Genomic DNA, 24,372 nt, shown 5'->3' with positions numbered 1-24,372 from the left:
TCCGACCCGGACAATTTTAGGGGTCTACAGCTGCCCCCTCTTTACTTAGTCGGACGGCCTTTTGGTGTACCGGCTGACAAGTAAAGGAGTTGACCCAATTGTCCGGGTGAGGTGCCAACCTTCTGACTTGTAGCGTCTTCCGGTGGAAAATTGTTGAGTAGCCTCTCCAGGTTGAGTTTGCCCTCTCCAGGGTGAGTATTAGTCGTCGCCTCTCCAGGCTCATGCATACCTCCGTGTTCTTGACAACCTCGGGGTAGCGTGAGTTTTCCCTCTCCAGGTTATACCAACGTGTTCTTGACAACCTCGTGGTAGTTGCATACCTTCGTGTTCTTGACAACCTCGGGGTAGCGTGAGTTTTCCCTCTCCAGGGTATACCAACGTGTTCTTGACAACCTCGTGGTAGTTGCATACCTCCGTGTTCTTGACAACCTCGGGGTAGCGTGAGTTTTCCCTCTCCAGGGTATACCAACGTGTTCTTGACAACCTCGTGGTAGTTGCATACCTCCGTGTTCTTGACAACCTCGGGGTAGCGTGAGTTTTCCCTCTCCAGGGTATACCAACGTGTTCTTGACAACCTCGTGGTAGTTGCATACCTCCGTGTTCTTGACAACCTCGGGGTAGCGTGAGTTTTCCCCTCTCCAGGGTATACCAACGTGTTCTTGACAACCTCGTGGTAGTTGCATACCTCCGTGTTCTTGACAACCTCGGGGTAGCATGAGTTTTTCCTCTCCAGGGATTTGTGATGATTTTGTCTCCACAGTCCACGATGCTGCTTCGACAATTGTTTTTGATTTTTGTGCCACTGAGGGCTGGATAACGCAGGGATCCGTCTAGGGGATGTGCAGTTACTCATAGGTTCTTGTGTCCCAACTTTCCATTGCGTAGTTGGTGCCCATTGAGGAATTTCTGTTTCCTTGGGTTGTAGACACGAAGATGCTCTTTCTGAGATGAGCGGTGCCTTATGATTGGCTGACATCCTTTTGACGGTGGTGGAGTATCCCGGTTATCTTTATTCGGGTGACTCTTTTTGATTTTCTGATTTTTGCTGCCTCTGTGTAGGCTGTTATCCGCTGGGGATTCTGGATGTTGATTTTTTGATTGACCTCTTCTGTTAGGCAAATCATCTTGATGTTTGATGTTTGGCTAAGAGCCGGATTCCACTTGGGGACTGATTATTGATCTTTTGATTTTTTCTCTTTTTGTAGGAATGCCTCTGTGTAGGCGACTGGGGATTTGAAGTTCTTATGTATCCCAGAGTATTATTTAGAAAGCCTCTTCAGGCTTAGCTTCACTCTTCGTTTGAGTTGGAAAGCTATCTTCCACTGAGGAAGTCTAAGTCCTTTGACTTGGATATTTTGTTTGGATCATGCTTCCGTTGGGGAATTTTGCTGATCTCGCTTTGATAGCTTTCACTGGGGAATTTGGCCCGTGAGTGGAAGCTGAGATATCTCTGGGGAGTATTATTTCGGCGAGCCTCTCCAGGCTCAATTATTCTTATGATGAATTGGTTTTTTGTTCAGCCCGAGAATGCGAGCTGAGACGTCTTTTGGAGAGTATTATTTCGGCAAGCCTCTCCAGGCTTAATTATTTTGTGGGAGTATTTTTTCAGCAAGCCTCTCCAGGCTCAATTATTCTGTGGGAGTATTATTTCGGCAAGCCTCTCCAGGCTCAATTATTTTGTGGGAGTATTATTTCGGCAAGCCTCTCCAGGCTCAATTATTCTGTGGGAGTATTGTTTCGGCAAGCCTCTCCAGGCTCAATTATTCTGTGAGAGTATTATTTTGGCAAGCCTCTCCAGGCTCAGTTATTCTGAGAGTATTATTTCGGCAAGCCTCTCCAGGCTCAATTATTATGTACGAGGCGATCGATTTTCTAAATCTTTTGCCCCCTTTTTTGTCGTTTTTGGCTTTTTCTGTATTTTTTGCCTTTTTTGATTTTGGCTTTTTTCTGTATTTTTCCCTTTTTTGTTGATTTTGGCTTTTGTTGTACAGAAATAAAAGTGTTAAAAGATTTAGACTCAAAGAGTGAAAAAAAATTTCATTCATTAAATAAACATGAAATTTTGTACAAGGGAAATGATGGGACGCAGCCCATTCAAACAAATACATAAAAATAGGAAAAAGAAAACCGGTCTTCATTCTTCTGCCGGCGGGTCCTGTGGAGGAGCGGGGAACTGGCGGTGCATCCAGACCGAGAGGTTGTCGAACCCCTGCACCAAAGTGTCCAGTCGAGCATCGGTGCTCTGCTGCCATGCGCCGATACTATGCTGAAAAGTATCGAATTGAGTATCGATGCTTTGCTGTAAAGCGTCAAAGCGGGCATCAAAGTAGGCCCTATCCGACTGTGAGGTGCCGGCCTCTGGCTGTGGGCTGCCGTCGCCCTGAAGATCAACGTCATTGAAGAGCTCGGCGAAGGCATCGGGGCCGTCCGCTCGTACATACCTCCCTCCTGACCTCGCTATGATCTTCATACTGATCAAGGTAGAGGCATTAATTGGCTTCGGTGCCAATGGCCCTGGCTCTACGCCGTCTGGGCATCCCCAAGTCTCCGCAAGCCGTGAGAGGAGTGGGGCAATCAGGATGTATCCCTGCCTAGATCCTCCTTCTCGTGCCCCCAAGTTCCTAACGTGCTCGAGGAAGAAGTATCCGGGGTTGGCCCTCCGACTGGTGGCCATGCAGTATAATGCTAATAAATCCGGCCGTGTCACCGACTCGGGGCTCTTCCACCTGCCATGGATGGTGCTGGTGAGGATCTTGTGACAGATCCGAAGAGCGGTCGGGAGCCGGGTGCCCTTCACCCCGGCATGATAGTCCTCGTGGCCTGTGATCGCTCTCCACATGTCGACCGGGGTCCACTGATCAGGCCACTCGCATATAGCATCTCGATATGCGAGCTGATCAGTCCTGCTGAAAAATCCTGCCTGGACGTTGAACTCGTCCAACGTCAGTGAGCGGTACCCCTGATTTATCCAGAAGTCAACTGAGCAGACAGCCTCCCCAAAACTGTTTGTCGACTCAGTAACGCCGACAGTGGCCAAAAACTCCTTCGTCGCCGTCAAGTACAAGTGAGAAGGGGAATCAAGGAGGAATCCCCATCCTATACTGTTGAAGTAGCCTCGGATTTCATCCTCCAAGCCCACTGTACGGAGAATATCAAAGTCGAGCGCCCTCGACGGCTCGAAGGTGAATGACTCTATGAGCTGCAGCCGCTCCTAATGTCTGTCTGTCATCTCACGTCGAGCTGGGACCCTCTGCCTCTTTCTAGATGATTCTGCCATTTCTGTGGTTTCTTCTTGGGGTTCACTCACAAACAGGATGCAGAGGAATGAAGATTGGAATGCAAAAAATGAGAAGGAAAACGCTTATTTATAGACAAATTTTCGCCAATACGGCCCGTATTGATTCAATACGGCCGTATTGGTGTAGCCGTTATTGGGCAATTTTGGCAACCAATACGGCCCGTATTGAATTCAATACGGGCGTATTGGAGATCAGTACGGGTGTATTGGATTTAATACACCCGTATTGAAGCTGAAAAGTTGCTTCAACAGTCGTCTTAATACGGCCGTATTGAATTCAATACGGGCGTATTAATTTTTTTTTTTTTTTTTTTTTTTTTTTTTTTAAATAAACAGAGAATAAGTGATCTTCTAGTACACCTATCATCTATATGCATGTATGCAGTATGATGCACCTAATTCTATTTGATTCATTTTTCAAAAGAATTAACCGATGCGTTTTTTGCTTGGATTTTGCCATTCCTCCAGACGGACTGTGCGCTGCCGACTTTTATGATCGAGGAATGATGCATATTTGTTTTTTGTGTCATAAATCCAATGATCTTTCCCTTCCTTTAGAAGATGTGTCAACCCTCCTATTGACCACTATATCTCCATGTTTCTACTAGATTATTAAAAAAAATCGTTGGGACAAGAGAGAAAAGAAGGAAAGGATATATTTTCAAAAGTTTGTGTTTTAGAAGGGATTATTTATTTTCATTTTGAAAAATGGATTTTGTAAGAATGGCTTGGCCAATGGTGGGCTTAAGTGTTTATGCTTGTTTGATTAAACACTTATGAAGTTAAGCACGTCTTGGTTATTAACATTTGTGATTTGATAACTTGGATAGCTTTTCTTGAGCCCCTTTGTTGAATTCAGTTGGTGGTACCATCATGGATTTATTCTATTTTTTGATTGCCCTAACTTTTGCCTAAAACACCCATTTGTGGTGTCTTAGCGGGCTTTTGTTTTTGTTCATTATTTTGTAACCCTAATTTTTGCCTAGGTCACCCTTTTGTGGGATTCCTAGCGGGTCTTTTGCTCTTATTTTTGCGCAGTCCCCTTTTTGGGTTTCCTGCCGAGCTTTTTGTTTTTTAGGATTTTTGTCCTGAATGGATTTCTTTTTATCCATGACGGCACTTATTGAGGCCAAGGAGAGGTGCTCCAAGTTGTCACACATACTTCCACATAAAAATGATGCGGGTTTATTGATTATTAAGACGATTTTAACCTCATTTATGTTTATTCAAACAGGGTTAAATAATGTGGTCTAGAATTTTATTGTAAGCAAGAAAAGAAGCAACAAGAAATAATGAAGAATGATTTTATTATAATCATAGTGGAAACATGTGCCCTATCGAGGCTCGGGGGTCGGGCTGTCCCCGAGGAGTGATCTCTAATAGTCACTGAATTTACACATCCCTATTAGAAGGAAAAGGACACTTGATGACGACAGTTGGCCTTGACGTTTGTGAACCAGCCTTCCTAAAGATCTGGCTTAAAGAACGTCGAGAAGGATCTTGATTCCTCTTCGTTCTTTGATCTTTAACAGGGTTGTATCCTAACCCTTGTTTCCCCGGATTATCCTTAATGATGGGTAGCTCCGGAATTCCTTGGGAGTCCTTGCCAAGTCCTTGTCCCGGCAAGTATCCATTCTTGGTGAGCATATGAGCTACCTTCTTCATTTCTCGGGGAAACGTCTCAACATTGGCAATTTCCAATGCTTGGAAGGCGGTTTCCAAAGCTTCCTCTGCTGCATCCACATAAGGTATGGTGGATGGCTTGCTGATGAGTATGTCATCTTCAGCTTGTACGGTCACCAGTTTGTCACCCACTATGAACTTGACTTTCTGGTGGAGCGTAGAGGGTACAGCTTTCGCATCATGAATCCAAGGTCGGCCGAGGAGACAGCTGTATGCAGGAGTAATATCCATTACTTGGAATTCGACATTAAAGATAGTGGGCCCAATTTGGATTGGAAGACTGATTTCTCCCACCACTTCTCTTTTAGAGCCGTCGAAAGCTCGAACGATCATGTTGCTCGGGCGCATTTGGACTCCCTTGATTGTCATTTGGTCGAATGTTCTCTTTGGCATTACGTTCAAGGAAGATCCATTATCCACCAAGACCTTTGCGATGTGATACTCCTTGCACTTTACAGAGATGTGCAAGGGCTTGTTGTGGTTCGGTCCCTCAGCGGGGATCTCTTCATCGGTGAAAGAGAGGTGATCGTTAGCCGCGATGTGACTAAAAATCCCCTCAAATTTGTCTTGGGAGATAGTATGCGACACATACGCCTCGTTCAAGACTTTCAACAGAGCTTGCCGATGCGGTTCGGAGCTTAGGATCAACGACAACAAAGTGATCTTTGCTGGTGTCTTGTGAAGTTGATCCACAATGGAGTACTCGCTTTGTTTGATGAATTTTAACAGCTCATCAGTCTCCTCCTCGGATTCTCTATCTTCCTCGGTTTTCTCCTTTTCTTTTCCTTTATTCTTGGGAACTTTGTCGTGCAGATCTTCGGGAGTGTAGATCCTTCCACTCCTAGTCATGCCCCCAAGTCCAGCGATGTTGGAGATATCGCTGTCGGCAGAAGAATGGACGTCGTATATCCATGGCACAGCCTTATTTGATTCGTAGGGGAAAGGCCTTGGAGCGATGATCCTTAACGGTGTCGGACCTTTCCCTTTGTCTGTCTTGATTACCAACAACGGAGTTGCCGTGTGCTTGCTTGGTGCAGTTGTTGGTTTGCATTTAATTACCAATGGCGTGCGATCCATTCTGAACATGCGCATCGATTAATTCTTTCTTTTTATTAATATTTATTATTAAATTACCGGGAGAGATAAATGCAAATGAATGACTAATGAGATGCAAAGGCAATAAATCTCAAAAATACAATTTTTATTAATTGAAGAAAGTGTACAACTTTTATACAATGCTTTGAAGCAGCTTTTTACAAAAAGAGAAGAGCCGGTAAAAACCCACAGGCGGGTTCATATGTCTTTGCCATTCATCTTCGGCTTCCTCCACATGACGGCCCATTGCTTCAATCTGAGTATGGACCGCTTGGCTCATATCATCACTGATTTTCTGAGCATCTTTCGCTTTTTGTATATGATAGTTGATCATGGCCTGCAGCTCATTAAGCTCATCCTCAGCCTGATCTTTCTCCTCTTGGAGTTTGGCCATTTGTGCCAATCCTTCCCTTTCCTTTTTGCGGAAGTCGGAAAGGTTTGCGGCTTGTCGTTGAACAACTTCCCGCCATTGTTGTGCATCGGATCGAGTCAAAAGTAGATCGTCTTGCATATCCTTGATCAACTGTGCCTGCTTTGAATACTCAGCCTCAAGGTGTGCTATCTTTGCGTTGACATCTTGGAGTTGACTACTCGGTTCAACCTTTGGCATTTTGGATGCCCGAATAGCCTCCTCATTGAGGTTAGCACACTCATCCTTGAGCCGCTCTATCTCATGGTCTTTCTTCTTGCATTGCCTTTGTAGACCATCAATGGTGAAACTGGATTCTTCATTCTTCTCTTCAAGAACTCTCATCTGAGCTCCCATGATTTCCAGTTTCTTGGTCAAGGCGTCGACTTGTTCTTGCATTAACCTCCTTGTAGTTGCAGTTGCACAAGAGGTAGATGGTTGGGACACCCCCCTCTCTCTCCTCCAAATCTCATAGTCGGTGGAGACTGATACCCGAGGCTTTCCAAGCTCTCGATCTCCCTCATAGATTGGTCTCTCCCACGCTCTAATGACAGCGTGCATATCCCTCTGATGCTCGGAATCAAAGGAGAAACACAACCCCCCAAGCTCTTCTTTGGTAGGAACAATTTGAGTCCTCATTAGTTGCCTCATAGCCAATTTAGGTGAATAGGCTATGCAACCTCTGAGGCCCATCAGTGGTACGCTCGGGTAATTGCCGCATCTCATCAATACATTGCTTGGACGGAACCAAGGGCAAACCCATGTGAAGTGCTCAATACTCCACTGTTCCATCTCTTCCTTCCACTCAGAAGCATATCGGCGACATAAGGGAATTTTCGAAAAACTCCTCAAAGGGTCGGGCAAGGTCCCCATATGACTAGAGGCATAGAAATGAGTGATGCTCCATACATACAGCAAGGAGGTGCAGCATCGGATGATTTTTCCTTGCTTCTGTTGAGACTGATGAACAGAGAGCAAGGTGTCGGCAAGAATAGCAGGCACGGGACTCTTCATGTGTACGTCCCAAGCGAAGAAAGCGTCCATCGCAACATGGTCCACTGTGTTAGCGTGAAAGGGGAATAGGATCATCCCAAACACAGCTAACGCTAGAGTCTTGTTGAAAGCTAACCAATCTCCCTCACCAGCCAAGGAAGAAAGGTGGTCCTCAATCATAGCAAGCTTCCAACCTTTAATACTGCCGTTCCCCACTAAGGCAGCTGATCGTGATGGTAATTTGACCTGAGTGGCAACTCTCTCCACGGCCACATGGTTGTCATGAAAGATATAGACCCTGGCTGATTTGGGCCATCGTAGCATGAGCTCGTACTCCTCGAGAGTAGGAACTAGACCAAACTGGGGGAACTCGAAGCAGTGCAAATCGAGACTCCAAAAGTGAACCAGTGCTCTCAGAAATGCTGGATCCACACAGATCTTCATCAAGTCGAGGACTCGTCCATATGATTTCTCAAACTTGACGCGAGCCTCTCTTGGCATCAAAGTACAGAGGTGATCCAACCTCTCAGCACGGTATAACAAGAAGTCTACTTTCTTCAATTGCCCATGCATCTCCTTAGACCTCTCCATATTCTACAATACAATGCATGATATGAGATGATGGAGATGAATATGCATGCATAGTGTTTATTCAACTAAGCATTATCATGTTTTGGGATTTTCCTAAGATGATGCATGATATTGCTTGGTTTGGATAAATGCATATATATATTTTTTGGATATTTTGTATCTTTTTGTATTTTTTGGGTGAAAAGGGAAACTACCTATATGAATGCAATGAAGGTAGATGTTAACACCATGTACTAGAAGATCTTTATTTCTATTTATTCTTTTTATTTAAAAAGGAATGTTGTATGTTTAGAAGGTGCAATGTATGCTCATACAATGTCACATAAAAATGCACAAACAATTCACTCATCCACGAACAGTCACGAGCGAATCACGAGGTAGGGGTATCCTGCAGAAAAGTGCATATTCAAGGTGGTTCTAACTGTTCTCACCGGTCTGAGGCCCCCAAGGTGCCCCCATTATAGGGACCCAATTCCTCTCGTCGTAAGTCGATGGAAAGCTCCAACGCACTGTCGGACTCGAGTTCATGGTTATCACCTTGAGTGATGCTTTCCGACAACGGTCTACGGGCACCTATAGACCCATTCGACAACCGGCCGTACTAACATCCACTCCCTATGGCTTACCACTCATGCCCCCGGGTATAGAGGGAACTGTTGTGTGCAAAGGTTTGTGTGCAGTTTTTATTTCAAACATTTGCGAAAATTAAACAAACAACAGTTATTAAAGCCAAATAGATAAACATGTTATCATACAAGCAAGGGGTAATAAAGTAATTTTAACTATTATTTGTTAAAAATAATCTGTCACTAAATGGGACTGACTCTCGAGGCTTCCCCAGTGGAGTCGCCATCTGTCGCCACCGGCCCGAAACGGGCTTTCGGCATTCGCGAAGGATGGTTGGACTCTTTTATTTGTTTAAAAATATGTATTGCTAGAATGACTTATTCTCAAACTGAGACCTCGTCAAACGAGCAATTTTATTAAAAGGCTCACCAATCCATGTTAATCCCAAGCGGGACCCTCCATGGATTAGCGGTTTTCATAAAAGGAAGGGTTCATGGAGTCGCCACCAATGTTTTACTCAAAACATTGGAAAAAGAGATTTAAAGCAATCGATTCAAAAATCGACTTCGGTCATGACAACCAGAGTCGGGTAAGGGAGTCGGTTACGCGTGGGGAAGGTGTTAGCACCCCACAGCGCCCCTTTCGGGTTCCCTATGACAGATTATTTAAAAAAATAATAGTGCAAAATTACTAAATTACCCCTATTTATTCTAAGCAATTATAAATTAACTATCTACATGATGACAGTTTAAATATGTACACACAGAAAGCGATAAAAGAAGGGACTTTAAAGATATAAACCTTTGAAGCGTGCTTTCTTATATATCTTGACAGAAATTGGGAAGCGTTTTGGCGTTCCCTCCCTCTACAAGACCGCTCGCTCCCTCCTAAAAAAATAATTTTTGACTTGGAAATCCGATGGATTTCCCTTCGACTTAGTTTGAGACTCAAGCAAAATGCTCAAAACTCAAAAACTTCGTCGGATCAACTCTCCGAGTGATTTCTAGGCAGAGCACTGCTCAAAAAACCCAGAATACTCAAGAAGAGGGTTAAAACTCAGTCCAAAAGTGTGAAATGACGTCCCATTGACGTCATATTTATAGGGAAAAGGCTCAATACGGTCTCTGGGGGTCAATACGGTCAACATTGAAATTTTGAACTACAATACGGCCGTATTGAATTCAATACAGCCGTATTGAAGTTCAAAAAACCTCAATACGGCCGCATTGAAGTTCAGTGCAGCCGTATTGAAGTTCAGTGCAGCCGTATTGAATTCAATGCAGCCGTATTGAAGTTCAGAAACTTCAATACGGCCGTATTGAGTTCAGTGCGGCCGTATTGAAGTTCAAAATGTTCAATACGGCCGTACTGAACCTCTGGGAGGCCGTATTGGGCTTCATTCCTCCCACTTTTCTTATTTTTTGCTACTCTAAGACCTCTAAACCTACAGATAATCATCCTAGGGTCTTCCAGGGTCTTCCAGGAGTCCTTCCAGCTGACTTTCCTTTAGTCTTCAAGAGTCTTCAAGCTTTATTTCCGACCCGGACAATTTTAGGGGTCTACAGTGAGTGGAAGTTGAGGTTTCTCTAGGGAGTATTATTTCTGCGAGCCTCTCCAGGCTCAGTTATTCTGAGAGAGTATTATTTCGGCGAGCCTCTCCAGGCTCAATTATTCTGTGAGAGTATTATTTCGGCGAGCCTCTCCAGGCTCAGTTATTTCTGAGAGAGTATTATTTTGGCAAGCCTCTCCAGGCTCGGTTATTTTGTGGGAGTATTTTTTCAGCAAGCCTCTCCAGGCTCAATTATTCTGTGGGAGTATTATTTCGGTAAGCCTCTCCAGGCTCAGTTATTCTGTGGGAGTATTGTTTCGGCAAGCCTCTCCAGGCTCAGTTATTCTGCATGAGTATTGTTTCGGCAAGCCTCTCCAGGCTCAGTTATTCTGTATGAGTATTGTTTCGGCAAGCCTCTCCAGGCTCAGTTATTCTGTACGAGGCGATCGATTTTCTAAATCTTTTGCCTTTTTTGTCGTTTTTGGCTTTTTCTGTATTTTTTGCCTTTTTTGTCATTTTTTTGGCTTTTTCTGTATTTTTGCCTTTTCTGTTGATTTGCGGCTTTTTCTGTTGACCGCTGCCATACACAAGCAATTTTTCCTATTTTCTATTTTATGCAATTGCCTCATGATAAGGTCTTTGAATGTGCAACTAATGTGTGTGATGCACAAATGCAAGTTTTATTATTTAATGTTTTTAGAAAAATGAATGGCTCTCCCTATCCTCCTTTTCTTGGAGGAATTTCTGTCATCGACGTGAGGGAATATTTTTGTGAGCCTTTTATGCAGGAGATTATGGATTTTATAGGAACCTGATGTATGGAAAACTGCAAGTGTACGGTTGTCGTCAAGTAATAAATATCGAATCACAGGGACTACGTGTTTGACCTAGAATTACTAGTATTTTAATTTGAATTTTAAAACAGATAGAATGTTTGTTTTGAGATGATAAGATCAGATTCGCTGGTAAAAGAGATAGTAATGCAATTAATGAATAAGATAAAACTTTAAGATAAGATAAGGAGATTTCCGGGAATCTAGGGTTCGCACAAAGAGTTCCAACAATATTGAATTATTATTTTCATTAATTAATTCTATTCCATCTTGAAGGTAGTCTTAACCTAATTTAATCCTTGCACCTTCTCAGGCTACGAGGACGTGTTTAATTAAAATTAATCCCTACTCTCGTGGTAATTACGTTCAATTAAACCCATTAAGATCTTTGTTAATCTATTGCTCCTCGAAAGCTTAAATCAACTCTCGTGATTTAACACTCAAGTTTGTTCCTTTAGGTTCCGATAATTAGGTTCTCCTCTCAGTTCATCCCTAATTATCTATGATTATGAAAATTAAGATTAATTGTTTATCATAATTATAATCAAGTTCTCCTCTCAGTTCATCCTTAATTAATGTTATTATGAAAACTATAATGTTAAAGTTCATATATAAAATATAAAAGAACAAATCAAGAATTGGAATAAAATTAAGAAACTGAATAATGCATTAATAAAGAGGTTCTCAGAGGCTAAGCCCTGATCCCAGAAAAAGGGAAACTACTCACAGGAGTTCATAGTAGTTCTCCAAGAAAAGAAGAATAAAAGAAAAGCAAACCTTAGAGTCGATGGCACAGGCGCCCAACCTTCTCCAAGTGTCAAAAACTAAATAAAACTGTCTCCGAAAACAAAAGTGCTGTTCTAGGCTAACCTCATCTAATTTATAACCTAAAAGGGTAAAAAGGTAAAACTACCAAGATAAAAATTACAAAAATAAAAATAAAACATAAAACTTAAAAAGCTGGGACGCGAAGTGAATCACGGCCGTGACTGAGAATCACGACCGTGATCTTCTCTGGAGCACATCTATGAAGGGTCAGTGGCGTTCACGGGTGTGATTGGGAGTCACGGCCGTGATTTTCTCTGGTGAATCACGGGCGTGATTTAGAATCACGGCCGTGATTTTCCTTGTAGCTCAGCATTTCCTCTTTAATTCTTAAATCTTGATCCTGCTCAGAGAAAACACAACACATACCAAGAAAAGCATAAAATAGGAAAATGATATAAAAATTTATTAAAAACATGAAAGATATGCATGATTATGCTATGAATTCTTGTGAATTAAAGTGCTAAAATACGAGTAAAATACACAACATTAAATAACCCCAAACTTGAACTTTTGTTTGTCCTCAAACAATAATTAGCACTTTGAAAAAAAATCATCAAGAATTAACTGAGCATTTAAAATCTTCACTCTTAGTCTCACAAGGTCCAATTAGAATCTTAATCTTTCATTACTAGCGCCAACTCTTAGTTTCTAAGAGTTTCATGATGTCAAATCTTGTAAAGCTCATTAGTCAAACGAAGATAATTTAACAGAAATAATTTTTCAATGCTTGTGACACAAATAGGGGTAATATTTTTATTTTTGTTTTTGTCTCACCTAAAACATTTCCCCAGTAGCCAATCAGTGTAGAGAGGATGATAATTTCAAGAACACGTAGCCTCAAAGGGGGTCTAGCTATTTTACTAAACAATTCCCCAGTAGCTAATTAGTTCCCTTAGTTTTCTAAGGTTAAGAATATTCTCTCTCTAACCTATGACCTCAAAGGGGTGCTAGGTGATTTTTTTATTTTTTTATTTTTTTTTTATTACCCCCCAAAAGCTTTTAAGCACGAATTAAAAAGAATTTATCTTCAAGAGACTATTTTTATAATTCTCGATCATTTCGAGCCTCAATACTAAGAACCAAGTGCTAGCCACAAAACCGGCTAATTTTTCAACCTTTTGTTCTGAGACTTCAAGATTCAATTCATCACATTCAGTGTTTTCAAAGACGAACAATTTCATTAAAAATATTTACTTTTCAAACACAAATTCAAGCTGGGATTAACTGAATATGTATATATGCATGATTTTTTTTTTTTTTTTTTTTTTTTTTTTTTTTTTTTTTTACTTTGCATGAATGAATGAAATGCGTACATCCTCCTAACCCCAAACTTAAAGATTTGCTTGTCCCGAAGCAAAGAGCTAATGAATGCATGATAGATTATTTTGACAAAATTATAAAATGCATGAATATGCAACCAACCCACAACAGAAAGGAATGCTTGTCCCTAAGCATCAGAGTAAAATAAGGAATAAGAAAGATCTCACTGTGGTGGAAAATCATCTGGATACCGTTGAATGTGCCATTGATACATTTGATCAACCATGTAATTATAATGCTGCTGGCGTTCATCCATTTGTTGCAGCCGGTTATCCATTGATTGAATAGCTGCCAGGATAGCAGCATTGTCCACCTCAGGTCCAGGATGTAGAGGGGGTTGTTCAGGAGCTGCTTCCTCATCTGCAGGAGCCGCTTCCTCAGCTGCTGGAGGTAGGTCCTCTAATGGCTCCAGTGGAAACTGCCGTGTAGCCCGGTTCTTCACGGTGTATGTTGGATTTGGTAACTGGTGGTGCACTCCCGACTGGGTTACTACAAAGTAGTATTTATCATCTTCATCTTTCGCAATGCAGTTCATAGAAGAGCAGGTAGCAAAATTAATAGTACGGCTTCCAGGGAGTGGTTCTAACTGGTCCAGCCAAGCGTGATAGCCAAGGTGTTTGGCTATAGTGGTAATGAGGCCGCCGTTCACAATCGCACCGTGGCTGGTATTGGAAATACTCTGGAACTGTCGTGCCAAATGACTGCCAGAATCAATAGGCTCCTCTCTGTTTTCCATCATAGCCCATAAAAGTAAAAGGTCGCTCAAACGAACCTTTCCTTCAGAATCACCTCGGGCCAAAACAGTAGAGGCAATAAAGCGGTGCATAATACGGATGGCGGGATGGCGGAAAGCAGAGGAATTACATTTTCCAGCGACCCAATTACTTGTACCTGTCAAACTATACCAAAAAGAACCAGGGTTGAAAGAACTTGGGGTTCTCGTGCTCCCTCCAGTGGGAAATCCAAAAATATTATTGAACTGAGCCAGGGTTAATTCGTGTTCTTGGTTAAACATACGGAAAGAAATCAAACCTTCAGAACAATTTGGCCTAGATAATATTTCCGTGTGGAGAGAGCTCAAGAACTCAAGAACTAGTCGAGGATAAACAACATCATTATGCACGGTAGCAAAGGTTGTCCACCCAATGTTAGTTAACATGAAATTGATATCAGCACGTAAACCCAACTTACGAATAAATGGGAAGTCGAGATACCTGGTAGGATGGATAGTGCGGAAGCGTAATACCTCGTTCCGCTCACGCTGTTCATCGTTCCGATAGAACCTCGGAGGAAGGTGCGGAATTTCACTTGCTTCTTCCTCGTAACTGTGGGTATCGGAAGCGGTGGAGGACGAACCAACGGTACGGGTGCACTTGGGAGCCATGGATGAATGGAAGGAGTGAATGTGGGAGGAAGAGGGAAGAAGAGGAAGAAGAAGTGAGAAGCTAGGGTTTGGGAGAGAAGAAAAGAGAGAATGGGCAGAGTTCGTAAGTTTGAGAGAAGTGAGAATGTAAAAGGAGGGGGAAAAATATATAAGGGAAAGGGGAATTTCAAAAATCACGGGTTGTATCGGTTGAGCCTCAGCAGGGAATCACGGGCGTGATTGGAAATCACGGCCGTGATTCTCTTTGTGAGTTTTCAAAAATTCAAACAGAGGAGATCACGCCCGTGATTTATAATCACGGTCGTGATTCTCTCTGGAGTTTTCCAAAAAAATTTCCAGAGAAGATCACGCCCGTGATTTAGAGTCACGGTCGTGATTCTCTCTGGAACTCTGAAATTTTATTTTATTTTATTTTATTTTATTTTATTTTATTTTATTTTTTTTTGGAATAAAATTAATGAAATGCGTACATCCTCCTAACCCCAATCTGTTGAAGGCTCAAGAAGACTTTCTACTAGAGGATCTTTTTCTTTACACGGGGGACTTGAATCGATCAAGCAAGCATAATTAGGTTGAATCCCCTCAAGATCTATGTGCTTTCCTCCAACTAGAAAATTCTCCAAGGGATCCCTCAAAATAGATCTCATGACTTCTTCCTCCATGTCTTTAGGCAATATATCAACCCTGCAGCAAATATTTTCAAGAGAAGGTTGTCTAACAGATTTAGCAATATTAAATTCCATTGTTTCATCATTAATGGATAAGGACAATTTTCCATGTTTGACATCTACTATCACGCCTGCTGTAGCCAAAAATGGTCTACCTAGTATGATTGGTATTTGTTTGTCCTCTTCCATTTCTAAAACAACAAAATCTCCCGGAATTAAAAATTTACCTATCTTAACTGGAACATCTTCTAAAATTCCTATGGGATATTTTATAGATCTATCTGCTAACTGGATTGACATTGCTGTAGGCTTTAATTCTCCCATATCTAATTTCTTGCAAATTGATAAAGGCATTAAACTGATACTTGCCCCAAGGTCACATAAGGCTTTTTCAAACCTTAGATTTCCAATGAGACAAGGTATAGAGAAACTACCAGGATCCTTAAGTTTTTTGGGCAAATTATGATGGATCAATGTAACAGTCTCTCTATCATCCAATTTCCTTCGGTTAGCTAAAAGATCCTTAAGAAATTTAGCATATGTAGGCATCTGTTGTAGAGCTTCTACAAATGGAATGTTTACATACACTTGTTTGATCATATTTAAAAATTTTTCAAATTGTCTATCAAGTTTAGTCCTTACTAACCTTTGAGGAAAAGGAATTGGGGGGTGATAAACAGTTTGAGGCTTTGATGAAGATACTTTTTCTTTTTCTAATCTCTCTTTTTCAGGTTTTTCAACCATAGGAGAAGCGTCTTCATCAATCTCAATATTATCATTTTGATTAGACACAGGACTGTCTAATTTCTTCCCACTCCTTAAAGTAACAGCATTAACATTTTCAGCTGGGTTTGCAACTGTTTTACCTGGGAACTTACCTGGAGAATTGTTTGAACTAGGCATCAACTGTGCAATTTGATTTTCCAGCATCTTGTTGTGGAGAGTAATATTCTCAACCTTGACAGCAAGGTTTTGAATAGAATTTGCCATTGAATCATTGGTCTGTTTTTGATTAGTGACAAAATTCTCCATAAGGTTTTCTAATCTTGAAACACTTTGTTGAATTGAGGGTGTCTGTACTGGATTTCCTTCCCCATTAATGAAGTGATTGGACGGACGGAAATTAGGTTGCTGATTGCTAGTTCCTTGAACTGGGTTATTCTTCCAAGAAAAGTTAGGATGATTCTTCCAACCAGGGTTGTATGTGTTGGAATATGGATTACTCCTCTCTCTTCGAGGAGTGTCATAGAAATTATGAGAAGCTACCACCTGTTCAGTAGTATCTTCTTTTTCTCCAGTAAAAATTAAGGTACAATCTACTGCAGTGTGCCCTTGTTCCCTACAAAGGTCACATACTTGATTTGTAGCCACTGAATTAACCTTAGCTTTTTCCATCTTGTCTAATCTTTGATTAAGAGTATCAAATTTTGCTAAGAGTAACTCAATATTGTTCACTTCATATCGCCCCGGAGTTCCTTTCCTTGCTGTGACTTCTCTTTCACTGTATTGGCTGTGATTTGAGGCTACATTTTCCAAAATAATCATGCAGTCATTAATAGGTTTCCCCATGAAAGATCCTCCAGCTGCTGAGTCTAATATCATGGTGCTTTGTTGGTCCAATCCTTCAAAGAAAAATTGGATGGTAAGCCAACGGTTGAAGCCATGTTGTGGGCATGCTTGAAGATATCCTTTGAACCGCTCCCATGCTTCATAAATAGTCTCTCCAGTGCCTTGTTGGAAATTAGTGATTTTCTTCCTCAATTCTTTAGTTTTAGAAGGAGGAAAGAATTTCTCTAGAAAAGCTCTTTCACATAATTCCCAAGTTGCTATCTTTTCTCTAGGCACTGTTCTTAGCCACACCTTTGCCTTATCTCTCAAGGTGAGTGAGAATAAGCGGAGTCGCATTCCATCAGAAACTTCATCATCAAATTGCTGGGTCTCACAGATTTCCAAGAACCCCTCTAAGTGGTCATTAGGATCTTCTGATGGTAGTCCTCCAAAGGTGTTCTGTTTGAGCATATTCACCAGAGAAGCTGGTACAGTAGCTCCAGTTCGCATCTCCCCTCCAGGTATCCCACGAGCTACGGGTGCAGAGTAATCCCGAAGCGGTAAATTATCTCGTTGTGCAGCCATGTCAAATTCTCTAGAAAGGTTTCTTTTCCTTCTCAGGAGAGTTCTTTCAATCTCAGGATCAAGTGGTGTTGGTTTCCCAAGACGTAGAGATCTCTTTTGCATTAATCCTAAGGCACTGCAAAAAAAAGAAAGTGACCCGTGAAATCTGAATTGGAGAAGTAAACACTAAAAAAAAAAAAAATTATTTATTTATTTAATTTTTTTTTTTTTTAAATTCGAATTAAAATAATTGTAATTTAAATCAAGAGACGTAGTCCCCGGCAACGGCGCCAAAAACTTGATGTATGGAAAACCGCAAGTGTACGGTTGTCGTCAAGTAATAAATATCGAATCACAGGGACTACGTGTTTGACCTAGAATTACTAGTATTTTAATTTGAATTTTAAAACAGATAGAATGTTTGTTTTGAGATGATAAGATCAGATTTGCTGGTAAAAGAGATAGTAATGCAATTAATGAATAAGATAAAACTTTAAGATAAGATAAGGAGATTTCCGGGAATCTAGGGTTCGCACAAAGAGTTCCAACAATATTGAATTATTATTTTCATTAATTAATTCTATTCCATCTTGAAGGTAGTCTTAACCTAATTTAATCCTTGCACCTTCTCAGGCTACGAGGACGTGTTTAATTAAAATTAATCCCTACTCTCGTGGTAATTACGTTCAATTAAACCCATTAAGATCTTTGTTAATCTATTGCTCCTCAAAAGCTTAAATCAACTCTCGTGATTTAACACTCAAGTCTGTTCCTTTAGGTTCCGATAATTAGGTTCTCCTCTCAGTTCATCCCTAATTATCTATGATTATGAAAATTAAGATTAATTGTTTATCATAATTATAATCAAGTTCTCCTCTCAGTTCATCCTTAATTAATGTTATTATGAAAACTATAATGTTAAAGTTCATATATAAAATATAAAAGAACAAATCAAGAATTGGAATAAAATTAAGAAACTGAATAATGCATTAATAAAGAGGTTCTCAGAGGCTAAGCCCTGATCCCAGAAAAAGGGAAACTACTCACAGGAGTTCATAGTAGTTCTCCAAGAAAAGAAGAATAAAAGAAAAGCAAACCTTAGAGTCGATGGCACAGGCGCCCAACCTTCTCCAAGTGTCAAAAACTAAATAAAACTGTCTCCGAAAACAAAAGTGCTGTTCTAGGCTAACCTCATCTAATTTATAACCTAAAAGGGTAAAAAGGTAAAACTACCAAGATAAAAATTACAAAAATAAAAATAAAACATAAAACTTAAAAAGCTGGGACGCGAAGTGAATCACGGCCGTGACTGAGAATCACGACCGTGATCTTCTCTAGAGCACATCTATGAAGGGTCAGTGGCGTTCACGGGTGTGATTGGGAGTCACGGCCGTGATTTTCTCTGGTGAATCACGGGCGTGATTTAGAATCACGGCCGTGATTTTCCTTGTAGCTCAGCATTTCCTCTTTAATTCTTAAATCTTGATCCTGCTCAGAGAAAACACAACACATACCAAGAAAAGCATAAAATAGGAAAATGATATAAAAATTTATTAAAAACATGAAAGATACGCATGATTATGCTATGAATTCTTGTGAATTAAAGTGCTAAAATACGAGTAAAATACACAACATCAGAACCCCTCCAATTTTCTTTATTGACCGATTATTAAGGAATTTCATACAATTTTTTAGAAATACCAATTTTAGAGGCATAATCACATGGTCAAGAGAGAAGAGAAAATGAATAGATATTTTATTGATATTCACAAGTGTTTTTACAGAAAGATATACAGAAGGATTTTCTGAAGAATGGCTGGCCAGGGTAGGCTATATACATTGGGCTTAACAATTATATCTGTAATTGTTGCTCTTTACATTCCCCTAGTTGCTTCGGGTGAGATGCCTGAGCCAGGAGCGTAGATGCTGCAAGACGCTTGCTTCTAGAAGATAATCACTTGAACCGCCTTTCGGTTTTCGATTCAAGTGACCGTTGCTTGCTTTGTTTTTGTATCTTATTCTTTTGCCCCTAATTTTTGCCTAGGACATATCCTAGCGGGGATAAATTCGCCTTTATTTTGCCTAGTACCCTTGTACTGGCGGGCTTTTTATTTTGCCCTAACTTTTGCCTAGGACGCCCTTTTTGGGTTTTCATCCTAGCGGGCCTATGCAAGCAACGTCTTCAAGCATAGTACTTCTTTACCACGTCAGCGTTGACTGGGTATCGAAGTTCTTTTCCATCCATGTCTGTGAGGATCAGTGCTCCTCTTGAGAAGGCTCGTTTTACTACGTATGGTCCTCCGTGATTTGGGGCACACTTTCCGATTTTGTCCTTTTGAGTCGGTAGCAATTCCTTCATTACCAACTCTCCCTCATGGTAGACTCGAGGGTGGACTTTCTTGTCAAAAGCCTTTTTTGATCTTCCTCTGATAGGCTTGACCATGGCATATGGCGTTCAGCCGTTTTTCTTCAATGAGGTTCAACTGGTCATACCGGCTTTGAACCCATTCTGCTTCGGAAAGTTTTGCTTCCATGATTACCCTTAGGGAAGGTATTTCGACTTCGACGGGTAGCACTGCCTCCATCCCATAGACGAGGGAGAATGGAGTAGCTCTTGTAGATGTGCGTACAGAAGTCCTATAACCATGGAAAGCGAAGGGTAACATCTCGTGCCAGTCCTTAAATGAGACAACCATCTTTTGCACTATTTTCTTGATGCTCTTATTGGTTGCCTCGACTGCCCCATTCATCTTTGGCCGATATGGGGAAGAGTTATGGTGTTGGATCTTGAATTCTTGGCACAGTTCTTCCACCATTTTGTTGTTCAGATTAGATCCATTATCAGTGATGATTTATTTCTCCGTGCTTCCACTAGATTATCCTAAAATCTTTTGGGACAAGAGAGAAAAGAAAAGAAAGATATTTTTGTTCTGAAGTTTGTGTTTTAGAGGGGATTTATTTTTCAAAAATGGTTTTTGTAAGAATGGATGGCCAAGGTAGGCTTATGTGTTTAGGCTTGTTTGATTAAACACTTATGAAGTTAAAAAAGTCGTGTTGTGATTCGACAACTTGGATAGCTTCCCTTGAACCTTTCTTTTTGAATTCGGTTCATGGTACCATCATGGATTTATTCTGTTTTTCGATTGCCCTAACTTTTGCCTAAAACACCCATTTGTGGTGTCTTAGCGGGCTTTTGTTTTTGTTCATTATTTTGTAACCCTAATTTTTGCCTAGGTCACCCTTTTGTGGGATTCCTAGCGGGTCTTTTGCTCTTATTTTTGCGCAGTCCCCTTTTTGGGTTTCCTGCCGAGCTTCTTTTATTTTGAAAGATTTCTTTTTACCCATGATGGCACTTGTCAAGGCCAAGGGAAGGTGCTCCAAGTTGTCACACACACCTCCACATAAAAATGATGTGGGTTTATTATTATTAAGATGATTTTAACCTCATTCATGTTTATTCAAACAGGGTTAAAAATAATGTGGTTTAGAATTTTATTATAAGCAAGAAAAGAAGCAATGAGAAATGATTTTATTATAATCATAGCGGAAACATGTGTCCTTATTTCATCACTGATATGGGTCCCAATGTTGACCTCTTATATCTCTCGGCCATGCCCCAAATTCACAGTCTCCAATTTCTCTTGACGAGTTGGAGTAGGCGAGCTTCTCGTTCTAGCAGTCTTTGCAGATCCGGAGAAATGGTCTCCTCATCACTGTCCAACTCAACCCATTTATCCTCAACTTTCGGATCCCGGTCAAAGCGAACAATTACAGACATAATTATTTTATTGGTTCTGTTTAGGTTTAGAATTATTAATGTTAATGAGGAAAGAGAGAAAAGAACAAAAAAAAGAATGATATGTGAAAAATGCCTCTTTATTGATATGTATTAAAACTGTAAAACCCTTATTTACATGAAAAGGTTCTCATGATCTCGGGTACTGATCATGAGTCCCTAAAAGAAAAGAAAAGAAAAATATGAAGGGGCCCTATCGTGGCTTGCCATTCTCTACTCCTGCTTTGGTAGAGGATTCTTGCTCACGTCGGGCGCTGTCGAATCGAAGGTGACCCACCCAACATCAATAAGGTCTTGGACCTTATATTTGAGAACTCTGCAGTTCTCCGTTGAGTGCCCCGGTGCCCCCGAATGGTATAAACATTTATCTTGTGGATTGTACCAATCGGGGTAGGGTGGATCCATTTTCTTTGGTGGAACATAAGCTAGAAGACGTGCTTCCACTAGCTTCGGCAGGAGGTCGCTATATGTGGTCGGAAGTTTATCAAACTTCCTCATAGGGTTGTATTGCGACTTTCCCGACTTCGAAGTGGAAGAAGATGAGGAAATATTTATGGCGTTGACTCCTCCCTCTTTTTTCTTCCCGAAGGCCTTCTTAGCTTCATATGATTGGGAAGGCTTAGCCAGCTTCCCACTTTTAAGTCCTTGTTCCACTCTCTCCCCAATGGTGATGATGTCCGAGAAGAGTGTTGTCGTATTCCCTATCATTTTGTCATAATAGGGACCGGTCAACGAGTTTATGAATAAGGACACCGTCTCCTTATCCGACAGCGGGGGCTCTATCTGTGCCGCCAACTCCCTCCATCGTTGGGCGTACGCCTTGAAAGATTCATCATTTTTCTTACTCAAGGCTTGAAGATCTGACCTATCGGGTGTTAGGTCGATGTTGTATTTATAGCGCTTGAGAAAGGCGTCGGCCAACTGCCTCCATGTGTGTACTAGATTTCCATCTAGCTGCATATACCAGTTGAGCGCGGTATCAGCCAAGCTCTCTTGGAAGCAGTGGATCAAGAGCTTTTCGTTTGTGGCATATGCAGCCATCTTTCGGCAGTACATGGTGAGATGACTCTTGGGGCAAGTCGATCCCACGTATCTCGGGAAATCTGGCACTTTAAATTTAGGAGGAAATTGAATATCCCTCACTAAGCACATGTCGGCAGCATCTTTAATATCGAAATCATGCCCCTCCATAGCCCTTAGCCGATCCTCTAGGGCGTGGAATTGTTCCTTTGAAACTTCGGGCTCTTTAATCATAATTCCAGCCCCAATAGGTATGGCGTGTGGAGGCTCTTCTTCATGCACCTCCTCTTCCTCATGATGGGACCCATGGTCACTGTGGCTTGATCCATGGACGTTATGTTGACGCATGAGTTCCATCATTTGCGCCATCTGCTTTTTAAGCTGTGAAAGCTCGGTTGTGAGCTTCTTATTTTGCTCCTCCAATGCTTCCATTTTCTTGATTTTCTGCGCGCGTGTGAGGATAGAGAGATGACCAGCCACTTTCTAAAATGAATATTTTAATTAGTTTATTTATGGGATGAATACGCTCTTGACATGAGCTTGATAACCCTCCATTTTTAAGGCGCTGCCTTTTTAAAATGGAGTGTTACCACCCTCCTTGAATTATGATCTCTCCCCAACGGAGAATCTCGATAATTATGGGTCTCTTTTACTCATGTCAAGAGGTATTGGTGAACCTAGAATGCATGGTTTATGAGGATGCATGATATCTTATTGGTAATGATGCTCATGCTCCTCACTTTTATTATATTTTCACACATTGGTTTTTCCTCTCATGTCATGACATTTTCATGCATGGGGATTATTCTTTAGACCTTATCGCGAGGTTATTTATTAATGCACAAACAATTGCACATAAGCATTTACACAAACAATTCACTCATCCACGAACAGTCACGAGCGAATCACGAGGTAGGGGTTGTTTGCAGAAAGGTGCATATTCAAGGTGGTTCTAACTGTTCTCACCGGTCTGAGGCCCCCAAGGTGCCCCCATTATAGGGACCCAATTCCTCTCGTCGTAAGTCGATGGAAAGCTCCAACGCACTGTCGGACTCGAGTTCATGGTTATCACCTTGAGTGATGCTTTCCGACAACGGTCTACGGGCACCTATAGACCCATTCGACAACCGGCCGTACTAACATCCACTCCCTATGGCTTACCACTCATGCCCCCGGGTATAGAGGGAACTGTTGTGTGCAAAGGTTTGTGTGCAATTTATATTTCAAACAATTGCAGAAAATTAAACAAACAACAGTTATTAAAGCCATATAAATAAACATGTTATCATACAAGCAAGGGGTAATGAAGTAATTTTAACTATTATTTGTTAAAAATAATTTGTCACTAAATGGGACTGACTCTCGAGGCTTCCCCAGTGGAGTCGCCATCTGTCGCCACCGGCCCGAAACGGGCTTTCGGCATTCGCGAATGATGGTTGGACTCTTTTGTTTGTTTAAAAATATGGATTGCTAGAATGACTTATTCTCAAACTGAGACCTCGTCAAACGAGCAATTTTATTAAAAGGCTCACCAATCCATGTTAATCCCAAGCGGGACCCTCCATGGATTAGTGGTTTTCATAAAAGGAAGGGTTCATGGAGTCGCCACCAATGTTTTACTCAAAACATTGGAAAAAGAGGTTTAAGGCAATCGATTCAAAAATCGACTTCGGCCATTACAACCAGAGTCGGGTAAGGGAGTCGGTTACGCGTGGGGAAGGTGTTAGCACCCCACAGCGCCCCTTTCGGGTTCCCTATGACAGATTATTTAAAAATAATAGTGCAAAATTACTAAATTACCCCTATTTATTCTAAGCAATTATAAATTAACTATCTACATGATGACAGTTTAAATATGTACACACAGAAAGCGGTAAAAAAAGGGACTTTAAAGAGATAAACCTTTGAAGCGTGCTTTCTTATATATCTTGACAGAAATTGGGAAGCGTTTTGGCGTTCCCTCCCTCTACAAGACCGCTCGCTCCCTCCTATAAAATTTTAACTATGGAAATCCGGAGGATTTCCCTTCGACTAGGTTCGAGACTCAAGCAAATGGCTCGTGACTCAAGAACTTCGTCGGATCAACTCTCCGAGTGATTTCTAGGCAGAGCACTGCTCAAAAAAACCCAGAATACTCAAGAAGAGGGTTAAAACTGTGTGTGAAAGTGTAAAATGACGTCCCATTGACGTCATATTTATAGGGAAGAGGCTCAATACGGTTTATGA

At 41.3% G+C, this 24,372-nt stretch overlaps 1 non-coding gene across 1 annotated transcript; it reads left to right on the top strand.

Annotated features, from left to right (window-relative positions):
• Nucleotides 1-16,875: 16,875 nt before the first annotated feature.
• LOC145952220 (small nucleolar RNA R71) lies at nt 16,876-16,982 on the top strand. Its single transcript, XR_014429899.1, has one exon. It is a non-coding gene; the product is annotated as a small nucleolar RNA R71 (small nucleolar RNA).
• The last annotated feature ends 7,390 nt before the right edge of the window (nt 16,983-24,372 follow it).

This window comes from Cajanus cajan, chromosome 9 (assembly GCF_000230855.2).
Source record: "Cajanus cajan strain Asha chromosome 9, NIPB_CcT2T_4, whole genome shotgun sequence".
Lineage (NCBI taxonomy): Eukaryota > Viridiplantae > Streptophyta > Magnoliopsida > Fabales > Fabaceae > Cajanus > Cajanus cajan.
This window is presented reverse-complemented; position numbering and strand designations above follow the sequence as displayed.